General features: G+C 50.3%; 1 protein-coding gene across 1 annotated transcript in view; it reads left to right on the forward strand.

The window, feature by feature from the left end:
* Window positions 1-8,266: 8,266 nt before the first annotated feature.
* Window positions 8,267-13,777, forward strand: part of S1pr3 (sphingosine-1-phosphate receptor 3) — a 13,895-nt gene continuing 8,384 nt past the window's right edge. Inside the window, exon 1 of the mRNA XM_021215227.1 lies at window positions 8,267-8,448. The gene's annotated coding sequence lies outside the window, so the exon portion shown is untranslated. The remainder of the gene's footprint in view (window positions 8,449-13,777) is intronic.

The raw sequence follows: 13,777 nt of genomic DNA on the forward strand, positions 1-13,777 counted from the left end.
GAGAGAGAGAGAGAGAGAGAGAGAGAGAGAGAGAGAGAGAGAGAGAGAACTCATTGTAAAGAAGGCCTTGCCCACACCCCCACACCCACAAGAGGCTGGCCTTGGTTGCTGCTGGCTCCTCTTGCTTCATCAAACCCTCTGTCCTCCAGTTTGTCATCCGCAGCCGCCTTTGATGCTTGAAAGAAGGAGGAAATTGTAGACAACTGCTTCTCAATTCATCTCCACCCTCCGCGTCCCACCACCACCCCTAACCAAACCATTTGGTGACCGAGAAGAAGCAATCTTATTCCAGAACATTGCAGACACTTGTTCAGAAGCCCAAGGGCACAGTGGGAGCGCGCACCAAACTAGTTTCAGCAGGAGGCAGGCAGGTTTGCTCCTGACCAACAGATCCACCTTCAGTTGCTCAGCTCCCTGCGCACTACCGGGCATTTCTGTTGAATGACGCAGTTTACCTCCTCGGGGAACTGTCTGGAAACGAAGCGCCCCGCGTCAGGCAGCCCCCACCATGATTTCCCAGGCGTGGCATCCACAGAGACACTTTGAGAGGAGTAATTGGACAGACCCCCCCCCCCCCGCCAAGGTTGCTGAAACGTGGTGCTTTGCTGGCTGTGGTATTCACAAGCAAACTCTGCGGAGACTTTCCTAGCCAAAACGATGTTGCAGTGTGTGTACGGGGTGGGGGTGGGGTGGAGGTGGCAATCCAGACCACCCCCACCCAAAGCAGGGTCTTCCAGTTAGCGTCATTGGAAACATGCGCATGCGCACAGGCCCTGGCTGGTTTTCGGTTCTCTATCTGCTGCCAACCTGCCTCTGAAAGTCTGAAAGCTCTGTGCCAGCTGAAAGCCCCACTCCCTGGGTCAGAGAAGTTAACGATCCCCCCACCCCACCCCCCCACCCCCCGCAAAGTCCTAAGGTTACTTTACAGTCAGCACAGCTAGGCGCCCGGCATCCCAATGGCCTGGATGCTGCCTCTTTTGAGTTAATGCCCCAAGCTGCTGTTGGTTGAGAAAAGTTTAAACTCGCATTTGCTCCTGAGCCTTTCACGTGTTAAATAGCTGGTTCTGAGTAGGATCGCTGGGTAGGCGCTGTCCGCAGCTGAACAACCAGGGCGGAAGCAAGATTATGGTTATGTGGCAGTATGCCGGCTCTTCCATCTATCATCCTTTGTGTGGTCCTTTTGAGTTCCTCTTTCTGGGAGGAACTTGCAAACCACTGTGATACCTATGTCCCCCACAAAAGAGTGTCTGAAGCAATCCAAGCCGCCCCCAAAACCCCAGTTCATGGGGAGGGGGAGGCAAGTCTTCCTTCTCTGCTCCCCCCCCATATGCATATCTGGATCTTTCTCCTAGTGTGTTTATGCTTAAAAGGGCTATAGTTTCCTATAGTTGGGATTCTATCTAGAAAGCACTTACCAAACTAACAACTTGAAGCATTTCTCCCATGATGCTAACCGAATATATTTTAAAATGTCCAATACCTATCGTCACCAGTGAAATGAAAAACAAAACCACAAGATTCCATCCCACCCCAGTCTCTGTGGTTATCATTAATAAATAAAGTACTCAGTTGGTAAAGTACTTGCCATGCAAGCCTAAGGAACTAAGTCAATGGCTAGAAACCACTCAGAAAGCCTGGTGTGAGGGTGACCATTTGCAGACACCAATGCTGGGGAGGGGAGAACAGATGGGCTCCTGGGACTCACTGGCCTGCTCCACCTAGCTGACTCTCCAAGACCCGGGTGAAAATGATATCAAGAACTCAAAAATAAGGTGGGGAGAGGATGAGAAAGACCTGAGGTTGTGGGAATGGCAGCACACACCTGTACATCTGCATGTAGACCCACACAACACACAGGAAGGAGGGAGAGAGAAAAGGGGGAGAGGAAGGAGGAGAGGGAGGAGGAGAGGGGGAAGGAGAGGGAGAGAGAAAAGGGGGAGAGGGAGGGAAGAGGGGGAAAGGGAGGAGGAGGCAAATTCCGGAGATGACTGAGTCTGCAAAGTGCTGGCAGGGTGAGCCAGAGGATTTGAGTTCAGATCCTCACACCCGCCACACCCACATTTTCTTTTCTTTTCTTTTTTTTTTTTTTTAAATTGCAACCTGAGGCAGCTAAAACTCCTCACTGGTCAACTATCTTAGCCCAATGCATGAGGTGATAGGTTGAATGAGAGTCTCTGCCTCTGTGTGTGTGTGTGTGTGTGTGTGTGTGTGTGTGTGTGTGTGTGTGTGTGTGTGTGTATGTGTCTGTCTGTCCATCCACATGCTAAGTATAAGAGATAAATCTAGAGGGCAGTTTACTATTAGGTCCATCGGGAAACACAATAGCAGTAGGTCCACCCCCTGGGCCCCATGAGCTCCTTAACCATAGGTTGTTTGTCAGATTTGCAGTACCATGCCTGTGTGTCCTCTTGTGGGACTGGTTTAAAATCAAAGCAGGAAGTGTTTGGTTACCCCCAAAACAGACATGCCATGGACCTATCTTTCTGTGCCAGGCATTATTACGGTTCACAGGGTTCACAGCAAAGTAGGACAACACACACGCGTGTGCATACACACACACACACACACACACACACACACACACACGGGGGGGGGGAGCACCCTACACCCTGTACAGGGCACCCTGCATACTAGAATAGAACCTTCCAGGACTAAGAGAGCTAGGAAGCAGGAAGGATCAGTGCCCAGCTTGATTCTTCCATGTCTGTGACAGCCAGTGTTTGTGGTGTCTTAAGCAATAGGTTTTTACCGTCAAGTTCTTGTGGGCAGATGGCAACCAAGAGCAAGCCTATATTATGTTGGGAGTCTCAGAGATGCTTCTAACCCAATAAACCACAGGGTGATTTGGCAATCAATGGCTTCTAATGAGCGTAATCTCCCCTGTGTTGGATAACTCCAGTTAGACTCTTTTATATGGATGCGTACATAACTATATACATACACATATGTGGGGCTTAGGAAATAGGTCTCCATATGACTTTTTAAAAACATCCTTAGAGTCATCCTTCCTCCAACCCCCTCGCCTGCCTGGCCCTTCCAATCCTTTCCACCTTAACCTTCCCTGGTGTTCCCTTTTCCAATTTCCTGAGTTTATGTCCTTCTATCCATAGGCCAGCACAGCTCTCAGGCCTCATCTCAAGATGTCTCTTCGTGCAGTGGGTGGCGATTAACAAATAAATCCACAACCAGTCAAAATTCGGAGGGTAAGTGTCTGGAGTGTTCGGCTGTAAATGAGGCACCTGGACCACACCCTCCCAAGGCTCAGCGCCCATCCAGAAAGAAGGGGTGGAAAGACAGTAAGATTCCAAGGTGTCTCGGACCAGGACAGGACCCATGAACGTTCACACTGTCTGTGGTTGCCCGCACGAAACAACTTAACATTCTAGCAAGGAGTGAGAAGGGGTTCCTAAGTCCCGCCCCTAACTGAGGAGCAGTTGGCAGTTGGTGGCTTCCGAAGGAGGAAGAGTTGGGTTTTGTTAAAGCTGTGGCTCTTGGTAGGTCTACCAGATTCTGGTGGTTAGCTCCACATTTAGAAGTCTGTGGACAGCGCAAATTAGGGTAAATGGATTATTAAATATTTTTAAAAGAGAACATGAAACTGGGGGGGGGGGTAAGGAGGTGGGGGATGGATCTGAGAAGAGTGGAGAGGGTGAATACGGCCAAAATATACAAATTTCCTCAAAGAACAAATAAGAATATCTTAAAATCCATAAATAAGATAGTGAGTGATTAAGGAAGATACCTAGTAGCGTCTACATGCACAAACACACATGTTCACACATTTTTCACAACCCCACTTCACACACGCACACATGCGCACACACACCACAAAATTAACATAAATGAATAAAGAAATGCTGGTGAGAAAAATAGGGTCTGGTCATTTGAATAAGTATGGTCCCTGTGGGTTCCTATCTTTAAATGCTTTAGTCACCAGGGAGTGGCACTACTTGAAAGGATTAGAAGGACTGGGGGAAGGGGTGGCCTTGTTGGAAACAGGGCATCATGGGAGATAGGCTTTGAGGTTTCAAAAGCCCATGCCAGGCCCCGTGTCTCCCTCTCTGCCTGCAGATCAGGATGCAGCTTCCAGGGACTTCTCCAAGGACACGCCTGCTGCCATGCTCCCTGCCATGGTGACAATGAACTAAACCTCTGGAACTGTAGGCCAGCCCTCATTTAAAGGCTTCCCTTGGGAGGAGTTGGTCATGAGATCTCTCTGCAGCAAGGACTAAGACGGGGGCGGGGATGGGAGGGGATTCTTATACATTTTTGGTAGGAATGTAAAGAAGTGCAGATGCTATGAGAGAAAGAAAAACTAAAAATAGATCCAAACTATGAGTCAACTGTCCTACTTCTGGGACTGTAGCCAAAGAGGTCCTTGCATGGCATCACGCACAGTGACAAAGACAGTCAGCCCAGGTCCCCATCACAGGCGAATGCTCTGACCAAGGCCTCCCTTCCTCTTTTCTCTGTCTCTTGAGTGCTGGGATTGCCACTGTGCACAACCATATTCAGTTTATACCGTGCTGGAAATGGAACCTAGGGACTCGTGCACGCTAGGCAAGCACTCTACCCACTGAGCCACATGCCCAGCTCTGCCTTGTCCTTTAGAACAGCATAAGGCCATGGAGGCACAGCTGCAGGCTGACTGGGTGCTGGAGGGGATGAACACGGCACAGCCAAGGACACGGGAAAGTTCCATCATATTCTACAATGCAAACGCCAAGTCCAAACAGCTCTGCCTGCATGCTGTCGGCACACAGCTGCAAGCTGTCACTGTAGGATAAAGACCTCAAGTTTGGGTTTCTCTACTATGAAGCGAACATGGGTGCATTTAAAACAACTCAATTATGAGAGACGGAATAGAATGAGAAGGCTGCTGACCACACCAATAATAGCCTCATACTCTCACACGTATCACAAACACCACACACATAAACACACATCACACACCGTACCACCCACTATAAACACATCACTCATAAACACATACATACACATATATCACACTACATACACATACATTTCACTACAGATAACACCATGCAAACACGTACATTACACACCACACACATCACAAACATACACATACAACACCGTACAAGCACACTGTGCAAATATACAATCACACATACACATACACCTATTCCTGAGATGCACACATCACATACTACACTAATCACTACACTCATATCACAGGCTCGAGCACCTGCACACACACACACACACACACACACACACACACACTACTCATTACAGATACGCTGCACACACATCCACATCTCACGAGTTCTCATAGCACACACTACACAGACACATGTCTATGAGTGTCTCTGAATACTGTCAACATCTTTCTAAAGCACAAACTGTGAGAACAGTTCCTGGAACTCCTGGCTGACCTCAAGGATGACTACAGGACAGAGTAGGAGTGTGGTGATGAGGACAAGGCGCTATAGTCACTTTGCGTTGGCCGATGGCTGTCATGGAATGAACTCCCCTGTGACGGCTGTGGCAGTGAGTCAAAGGGTCACTGTGCTCCCCAATAAGGTTATGTGGCACACAGGGCCACGCTCCATTCGACAAGCCCAGGGCCAGGTTCGAATACAAAGCCATCTCTCCCCAGATCTGTGTGGTGCGTGCCAGCAGAGAGGAAGTGGCTTGAGGTTGTCTGTCAAGTTGCAGAATGGCCACAAGACCCAAGTCCCCAGTATTGTTTCAAGAGAGTTCCTTTCTCCCATGCTGCCTATCTACAATAAGTTCAGCTTTTTCTCTGGAACCATGATACCAAGTGTCAGGGTGCTTCAGAAATACAACCCAGGAGGATATAAACATGTATGAACATACATGTAGCACAAACACACTCGCCAGGAGGGACTGACTCACACGTTGGGGGGGGGGGCAATAAACCAAACCCTACGGAGTTAATGCCCCAGTCAAGTCTGAAGCCATATGCACTGCTGTGGGTAAGCCAAAGACAATCAGTGGGGAGGACTCTCTAACCACCGGGATTGGCCCTCCATCTTCTGAATAGTCTATCCATGTCCACAGGGATTGGGCAAAGCCTCCGCACACTGGCCAGTCATTTACTGCAGCAGACAGAGCTTCATCTCACCCAAACAATCTCACAAGCATGCTGAGAATGGTGCTCAGGAAGTATCTAAGTACCCCAAAGCTCAGGCTAGGGGAGGGAGCATAATCAGGCACTTGCTGACCTCTCCGTGGAAAACCAACGGCTCCTTAGTGTCCGGTGGGAACTATGTGATTGGTCAGCTCGCTAGCTCACCCACTTTTACTTTCTGCCACATCTGTCTGATTCTGTCTTTTCCGGGGATGGTTGCAGAACGTGGATCCCCTCACTCTGCTGTTCCTGCTGAAGTCATGAGCTGGATTTCCTCTCATCAGCCAGCAACACACAAGGGAAGATGCATTCAGAGAAATCTGCCTGTAGTGGGCTCTGTGGGCCTAGAGACGCACTGTGAGAGCGGAATATCTGAGCTTTAAAGTCCAGATACAGAACAGCAGGAGGGGGTAAGGTCATTAGCATGGTCTGTAGAGGAAAGGTTTCCATCACAGCAGACATGGGAGGGGCCTCCATCACAGCAATGAGTGCTAGAGCCTCCATCAGAACAGACATCACAACAAGGAACAAGGCAGGGAGAAGGAGGCCTGGACTGGGAAGATGGCTGCTTCTGGCCAGGAAACGTGGAGGGAAAAGAAACCTCACTGAAAGACAGGTTTCAGGAATACCTCAGGGATGCTGTGGATGGAATCACTCTTAGGAAAGACTGTCATTAGCAGTAAGAGCCCTGGTACCTCTCAGGCTGTGTGAGTCTAGTGTCTGAGGCTGGAGGAGCTGTCATAGAGAGGCTCAGGGTCACCCTCTTCTATCCAGAGGACAGTTTACCTGGGGAATGGAGAGACAGATGCTGTAAAAACCACACCTCCAGCAGCCGGGGCACTGATGGTGACACAGTGGGAAACAGCTAGAGCACCAGGCCTTTTTGTGGGGTTAGACACGGCGACCAAGAAACTGTGTTGTTCTCTGGCCTCAGGAAGTGGCTGCAGAAACAGCTACAGAAGCATCTTCAACTGCGGCCACCTCTGCCTTCTTTAACTGGATGCTGTAGGAGTCAGGCACACAGAGACACACCCATTCTCGCTGCTCCTGGGGAGAGAACTAGCTTTCCCCAGCCGTGTCCAAGACATATGCAAATTTGGGAGGCTAGGCAAGTAGGACCAGAGCTCAGGAGAATCCTGTGAGCAGCCAAGGCAGCTGGAGCCCTGGTGTGACCCCGAGGACTTGTGTGTCTCACCAGGCGACAGAGGCCAAGACCAGCCAAGGACTGCCTTTACATGCCAGATGAACCCCAAGAAAGCGGCAAATTCATCTTCTGTAGGCAAGAAAACCCCTGAGAAAAGGTAGCAGGGGCCTGGAACCTTGCCTGCTGGGGAATTTAGCCTGCGTTCTGCTTCCTCTCCCCTCTCCTTCCCCAAGCTGGTCTGGAGACCTTTTGCATTTCCTTTGTAACTGACAATTGTGCGTGCAAGAGATTCTCATTTCTCCCCAGATGGCCGGTGAGGCTTGCCCAGAGTGCAGGAGTAGACTGGGGGTGCGGTTAACTAAGGTAGACAAGACACAGCAGTCAGGACCTGAGCACAAGAGGCTGGGGTCCCTGCCTTCAGCTCTGAAAGGGACGGGGGGGGGGAGGGGAGAGCGGGAGTCCGAAGGGGCAGGGAGCTTAGCTTATCAGCTCAAGCTGGTAGTCGGTTGATTTCAGGTTAAAGATAGTGTAGTTAACACTGGTCACCTCGAGGTGAGTAACAGTATTAATAAGAATCCGCTCAAATCCTTCTGGCCACCTAGGTAGATATCTACCCAAGCCCAGTTCTGCCCCGGTTCGGTATCTGCAGCTGCTGGGTTCTGGAGCACTTAAAATTAGCAGGATAGACGCAGGACCCTGGGGTCAGGGTACAGGTTTTGGGGTGGGGGAAGGTGATCGGCGGAGGAATAGGGACAGAGGGAATACAGAGGGTTGAAGAGCCCCAGCCTGAGTCCCTGAGTCCAGACAGCGCGAATGCAGCAAAGTAGTAGAGAGACTGGGCGGGGACGTAGCCCGAGGCGGGGACGTGGCTGGGAACCAAGGCGTATCTGGGGACCAGTGGGCGAAGCTCTGAAGCTTGGGTTAGGGGCGGCAGGAGGCGGGGTGACTTTGGGCCCCGCCCCGGAGGGCAGTGGCAAAAGTTTCTCCTTCGGATCCTCTGGGGCAGAGTCTGGGCGAACAAGTTCAGGGGCAGGCAACAAGGTCCGGGTGCTGAACGAGGTGGCTGGACAAGCCTAGCGGGAGAGAAACCTGAGGCCACGAGCGACCTCCGGAGGAGCCCCTAGATTGGAGTCTTAGCTGAGACACCGCAGCATGCAACCAGCCCAGATGCGCCTTGCAGAACGAGGTGAGCTGCCGAACTGGATCCCGGGGTTTCGCAAACCAGAGTCGCGGGTTGAGTGCCTGGGGGTCCACCCGAACCCCTTTTTGGATAGAATTTCAACCAAGTCGGGGCACCAGAGTGACTTGGGCTCGCGAGTGCCTTGCTTCGCCCCCCCCCCCCCCCCGTTCTCCGGGCCATTCATATCCCGGAGGAGAACAGGACCTAACCGCCTGTCGGAACTGGTGGAGAGGTATAGGCTTCTTTTAAATAACAACCAGGGCTTTTTGAATGTGTTTGTAAACCCGGAACGGAGTGAGCAGGATGTCCAAGGGAAGGATGCTTTACTTGGCTAATTAAGAAGTTAGACAATCTCAGGAGAAGAAAACCTGGGCACTGGGAACAGCTGTGGGTTTTCCCTCTGGGAGAAAGCAAACCATTCTTTTAAGTTTTATTAGCTACAAAATTCCAGTTTTCTTAGCACTTCTCAAACTAGGCAATTAGGAGTGTCGGGCCTGGAGCTAGAAGGCAAGGTGTCAGCAAAGCGATAATGAGGCTCCCAGGGAAGACTGATGTGTCCTATGTTCTTAACTGAAATAGAAGAAAAGGAAGGGTGACCATTAACCGCGTGCCTGTACACGGTCTCTGTCCCTGTCTCTCCAGCCTTGAACAATCCTGACGCCATGTTCCTTAGATTTGATGTAAGAGGGGTTTCTTGTCAGCTGTTGAAAGGGAATACTTTGCTTTGAACAAACACCACAGTAAGGTATGTGTGACATCCTGAGCTGAGGGGAGGACTCTTCCCTGTGACAGCCGTCTCCTCCAAAGCCTCCAGAGTCACTCATTCTAGGAGCTGCAGCCAGAAGTCTCTGGTATTGCATTTCACCACCTACAAAAATGTATCTCTACTCAAAGTTCCATCCTTCATAGACGAAAACCAGGCAGGCAGGGAGGACCAAGAGAACATAATTCCTAGAAAGTGGAGCAAGGAAGTTATGTACCAAGGGGTTACGTACTTCAGGTAAATGCCTGGCAAGTTGTGGCTCTGGCCAGGGCTGTTTGGTTGAGGTGGTGGTGGTGTTTGTGTGTGTGTGTGTGTTTGTGAGTGTGGGGGGGTTGGAGGGTGGGTGCCTGCTCGCTACCTGTTTGGGTAGCTGTGGAGGAATCTAGACCTGTAAGCTTCTTAAGGGGTGCAGAGCTCAGTGCTTGGGGGAGTATTGTGTGGTCATAGACCTCCACATCGGATCTTTCCATCTGCAGACTGGCAGATGCTCACATCTGGTCAGTCTGCCCACATACACCTGCAGAGCCTGCCCTTAAGAAACCCCCACCAGCATTTGGGGAGATTGACGTCATAACCACTTAGCATCTCCCCAATGCCATTGCTTTTTACACACACACACACACACACACACACACACACAAAACCACACACCATACCGAGACCCTCCTGGTTCTCTACCATATTTGGATGTAGGAACTCCCATTTCCTGTGAAGTTTTATGTACTGACCCGATGGCTTGCTTCCCATGAGTCAGGGACTGGTCCCTTTTCTAGAAAGCACGATCCTTTGTTACACAGATGTCTTCCTCAGTGCCTACAGTTTATGGGTATATTTTTCTATTACAAGAATAATAAACATTTTGAGTGTGTCATAATTTTGAAAATGTTGGGGTTCCTTTGTGGAAGCTGAACCCCTCCTTTTCTGTCAAAGTCTGAAAGCCACTCTTGAGCAAGCTGTTTGTGTGTGCTGGGATGCGGTGTTGAGGTTCCTTGAATCTTGTCATCATGTCTATCCTCGAGATTCCATGTTTATCAATTTTGGATCTACGTTGTAGCATTCTAAAAGGTTTCTTTCCCACAAGCGCTTGGAAGAGGTGCTCAGCAGGCTGACTGTGACCCTTGGATTTTAAATCTATCCCCCCCCCCCCATCTTTAGAGTTATCTAAACATTCCACCCGAGCTCCCAGGCTGGTATTGGAATGCCAGTAGCTACAAGCAATTAGGCTGTATAGACACCAAGAGGCTCTTAGCACCTCCTAGTTAAGGGACCTAGGACAAGAGATCAACTCATAAAAACCTTATCCTTGAAGGGATCGACTGGACAGATGCTTCACATTAGCCTACCCAGGCTCTGCCATTAAGAACCTCAGCTTCCCCCTGTGTGCATTCAGAAGTCACATGCTATCGTGGGGACTAGATGTGACATGAAGTGACCGGGATGGACTTCCCAGGCAAGACACCTCATGCTTGCACATATCGTTAACTTTCTGCGATTTCCACAAATCCACATTCTTTTTCTGGAAAGCTTGGCAGTAAGTTGGTCCCCTGTCATTGCCGGGAACAGGCACTGTAGGGAGAATTTGAGAAGCCTGACCAGCAGGCAAAGGGGAAGACAAATATAAAACAAAATTAGATCTTGCATCCATGATCCGATGCCTTTCTACAGACAACTCTGACGCGCAAGATGTTCACGGGGCACCCAGTGTTCTTGGGACATGACCTCCATATCTGGGGTTTCTTGGACCACATCCGGATTTGTGTATCGTCTTGCTTGCTAATGAGAAGGACTTGTATGGCAGACAGCAGGACGTGGAAAGCCCCACCAGGCAGAGGCACTCATGTCCATGCCTGAAGGAAGAAAAGGAGGAGAAACGGGGAGCCTTTCCCGGTTTTCATCTGTAGCCTTTGTCTCACAGGGAGCTTCACCGATGACCCTGGCTCAGCTTGCCCAGCATGGGGAGCTGTGCGAGTGAAGCCTTCCTTCTGCCCTGAACTGTCTCTGGAGGCAAAGTGAGGTCCAGACAGAAAAACAGAGAGGACTCATGAGCAAAGGAACTCTCCGGGAGCAGGAGCCAGGGACTGGCCTTCTGATTATGTCATTTCTTTGTTCTTTTAAATGAAAAGAAAAGGACCAAAAAATTCCAGCTTTCCAAGAAACGTTGCTCACTGTCAAAAACTGATGCTTTAATTCGGTTCAAAGGATGAGGTCATTGACATCTCTGGAAGGAGTCCTTCCTCTAATGAAGAGAGATGTCTTTTTCTCTGAGATTTTTAAGAAAGAGGCAAGGAGAATAAAAGAGAGGAGAGGGGGAGAGTGGGGAGGGGAGGGAGAAGGAGCGGGCACACTAGATAGCAGAGATATTTTCCCTCCTTTTCCTTCTTTTTATAGTTTGTTTACTCTTTGAACCGACATATGGAGAAAGTGAGTCGCTAGTGTAGAAGGCACATCTGGAATCTATCGGACCCCTCTCCCAGGCTTGCTTCCCCCAAGGGAAGCCGCTTTTGGATCCGGGGGGAGGGCAGGCATGCCTAATATTGGCGGGTTCTCGTGTAGGGTCACCCACCACTGAGCCATCTGTTCAAGGCGTCCCCTTCCTTCTTGGCAAAAAGAAAATATGTTTGGTGTCAGAGTGCTTCAAGGAAAGCTGTGCGATCCCAGTGTGGTGAGGCCCAAGTGAGAAGGCTCAGGTGATGGGGGGGGGGGATGCGGGGAGGGGGGGAAGGGCAGCTAGGATGTGGACAGTGGCTCCCGTTAAACACAGAGTGCCTGGGGACTCCAGTCCAATCCCCATCAGATCAGAGAGGAGCAGGAGAAGGGAGAAGGGGTCTGCTGGGGATGTCGGAATGCTTGCTAACCAAACCCTGGGGGTACTGATGACCACGGGCAAGGGGCTGCCTATGAACCTGTGCTGAGGAGACCTGTGCTGCTGAGGGAGCCCTCTACTCTAGAGCTCAGTGGGACTTATTTCTCTCCAGAATATGCCTCAGCTTTTGGAAGACACACAAACTAATCTCTGTGTGGCCACAATCTCAACGAAAAATCTGTGTATGTGTGTGTGTGTTGGGGGCACTTCTCTCTGTGTGTATGTGTGTGCACGAATACATTTGCTTAAGGGGCATGTATGTGTGCGTGTACATGTGCCTGTGTGTGCGTGCGTGTGTGTGTGTGTGTGTGTGTGCACGCGCGCATGTGTGTGTGCATGCATGTGCATGTGTGTGTGCGTGTGTGTGCGTGTGCGTGTGCATATGGGAATGCAGCTGCTTATGTAGATCAGCATGTGTTTGGAGGTTAGACGATAACCTCAGTCCGTGCCTTTGTTTGAGACAGGGTCTCTTTGTTATTCATTGTGTTGTACACCAGGCTAGCTGGCCCATCCTCTGGCAAATCTGGGCATCCTCCCGTCTCTGCCTCCCGTGTTGTGTGGGAGTGCAGGGATTACAGAAGTGTACTGACATGCCTGGCTTTACATGCTACCTGGGAATTCAAACCTAGGCTCTCAGGCCCCTCAGAAGGGCTTCACTCTCTGAGCCATGTCCCCTACCCAAGAGCTCCTTTCTGTTCCAAAGGAGATGGACCAGCAGTCCAACTTACAATGTCGTTGCCAGACTTCATTCCTTCCCCAACACCCAATGCAAAACTGCCTACTGCATCTCCCTCGCCTTCACTGGGAACACTTGGACACCCCACCCCACCCCCACCCACCCACAAATGCCTATTTTATAGGCCTAACTGGACAGCTCCTGTCAGAGAGACCAGCGCTTCTGGGTCCTGGTTAGGGCCCACCCTTTGCACCAATGTGCCCCTTAAAAAGCAAGAGTGGGTTGCAAAGATGCAGGCACCTGTTCACCAAAAGAATGTGTGAGAAACAACCCTTGTCTGTGATAGATCAGACCCGTAGAGGGCGCTGTGCAGAAATGGGTAAAGAGCAAGCTGGGTTCGGCTGCATCCACACCTGTGGTTAGGTGCCAGATGCAGGGTGTGCAATGGGTTCATTCACATACTGGAAGAAACAGAATAAGTTCACTTGGGTGAGAAACCGAAACAATAGACCCATGCTGGGTGACAGTAGTGACCAGCAGAGACCCCTGGTGGCCTGTTGCTGATCTGAGTGCTGGTTCCAAGAGTGTTTGGTGGTCTGTGTGGTGAGGCAGGTTGACTTCCTGGTGCATCATTCCTTTGGTGACAGAACAGAAACACCAAACCTAGCCCTAAGCAGAGCTCACTGACGCCCGTGGCTGAGGCTCTCTTCTAGCAAAATGGAGGCCTGCAGGTGGCACCCTGTCTAAACAGAGCGAGGGACTCCTGTGACCTGCCTCTGACCACGCAGCGATATCTAGATGTCTCCAAAACCAATCTGGTGCTTAACCCAGGACTTAGCTCTCAGGATGTAACCAGCTTTACCATAGTGATAAACCAGGAAAAAAAAAAAAAAAAAAAAAAAGGTGTTTTGAACCTAAAGAGCAAAACAACATCAAATTGCAAATGCAGAGAACCAGAATGGTATCTAACAAAAGCTGCTCTATAAAATCTCCGCTGCTGGAGAGAGGGGTTTTAATTAAGGGGAACCATGGT

Source organism: Mus pahari, chromosome 16 (assembly GCF_900095145.1).
Source record: "Mus pahari chromosome 16, PAHARI_EIJ_v1.1, whole genome shotgun sequence".
Classification (NCBI taxonomy): domain Eukaryota; kingdom Metazoa; phylum Chordata; class Mammalia; order Rodentia; family Muridae; genus Mus; species Mus pahari.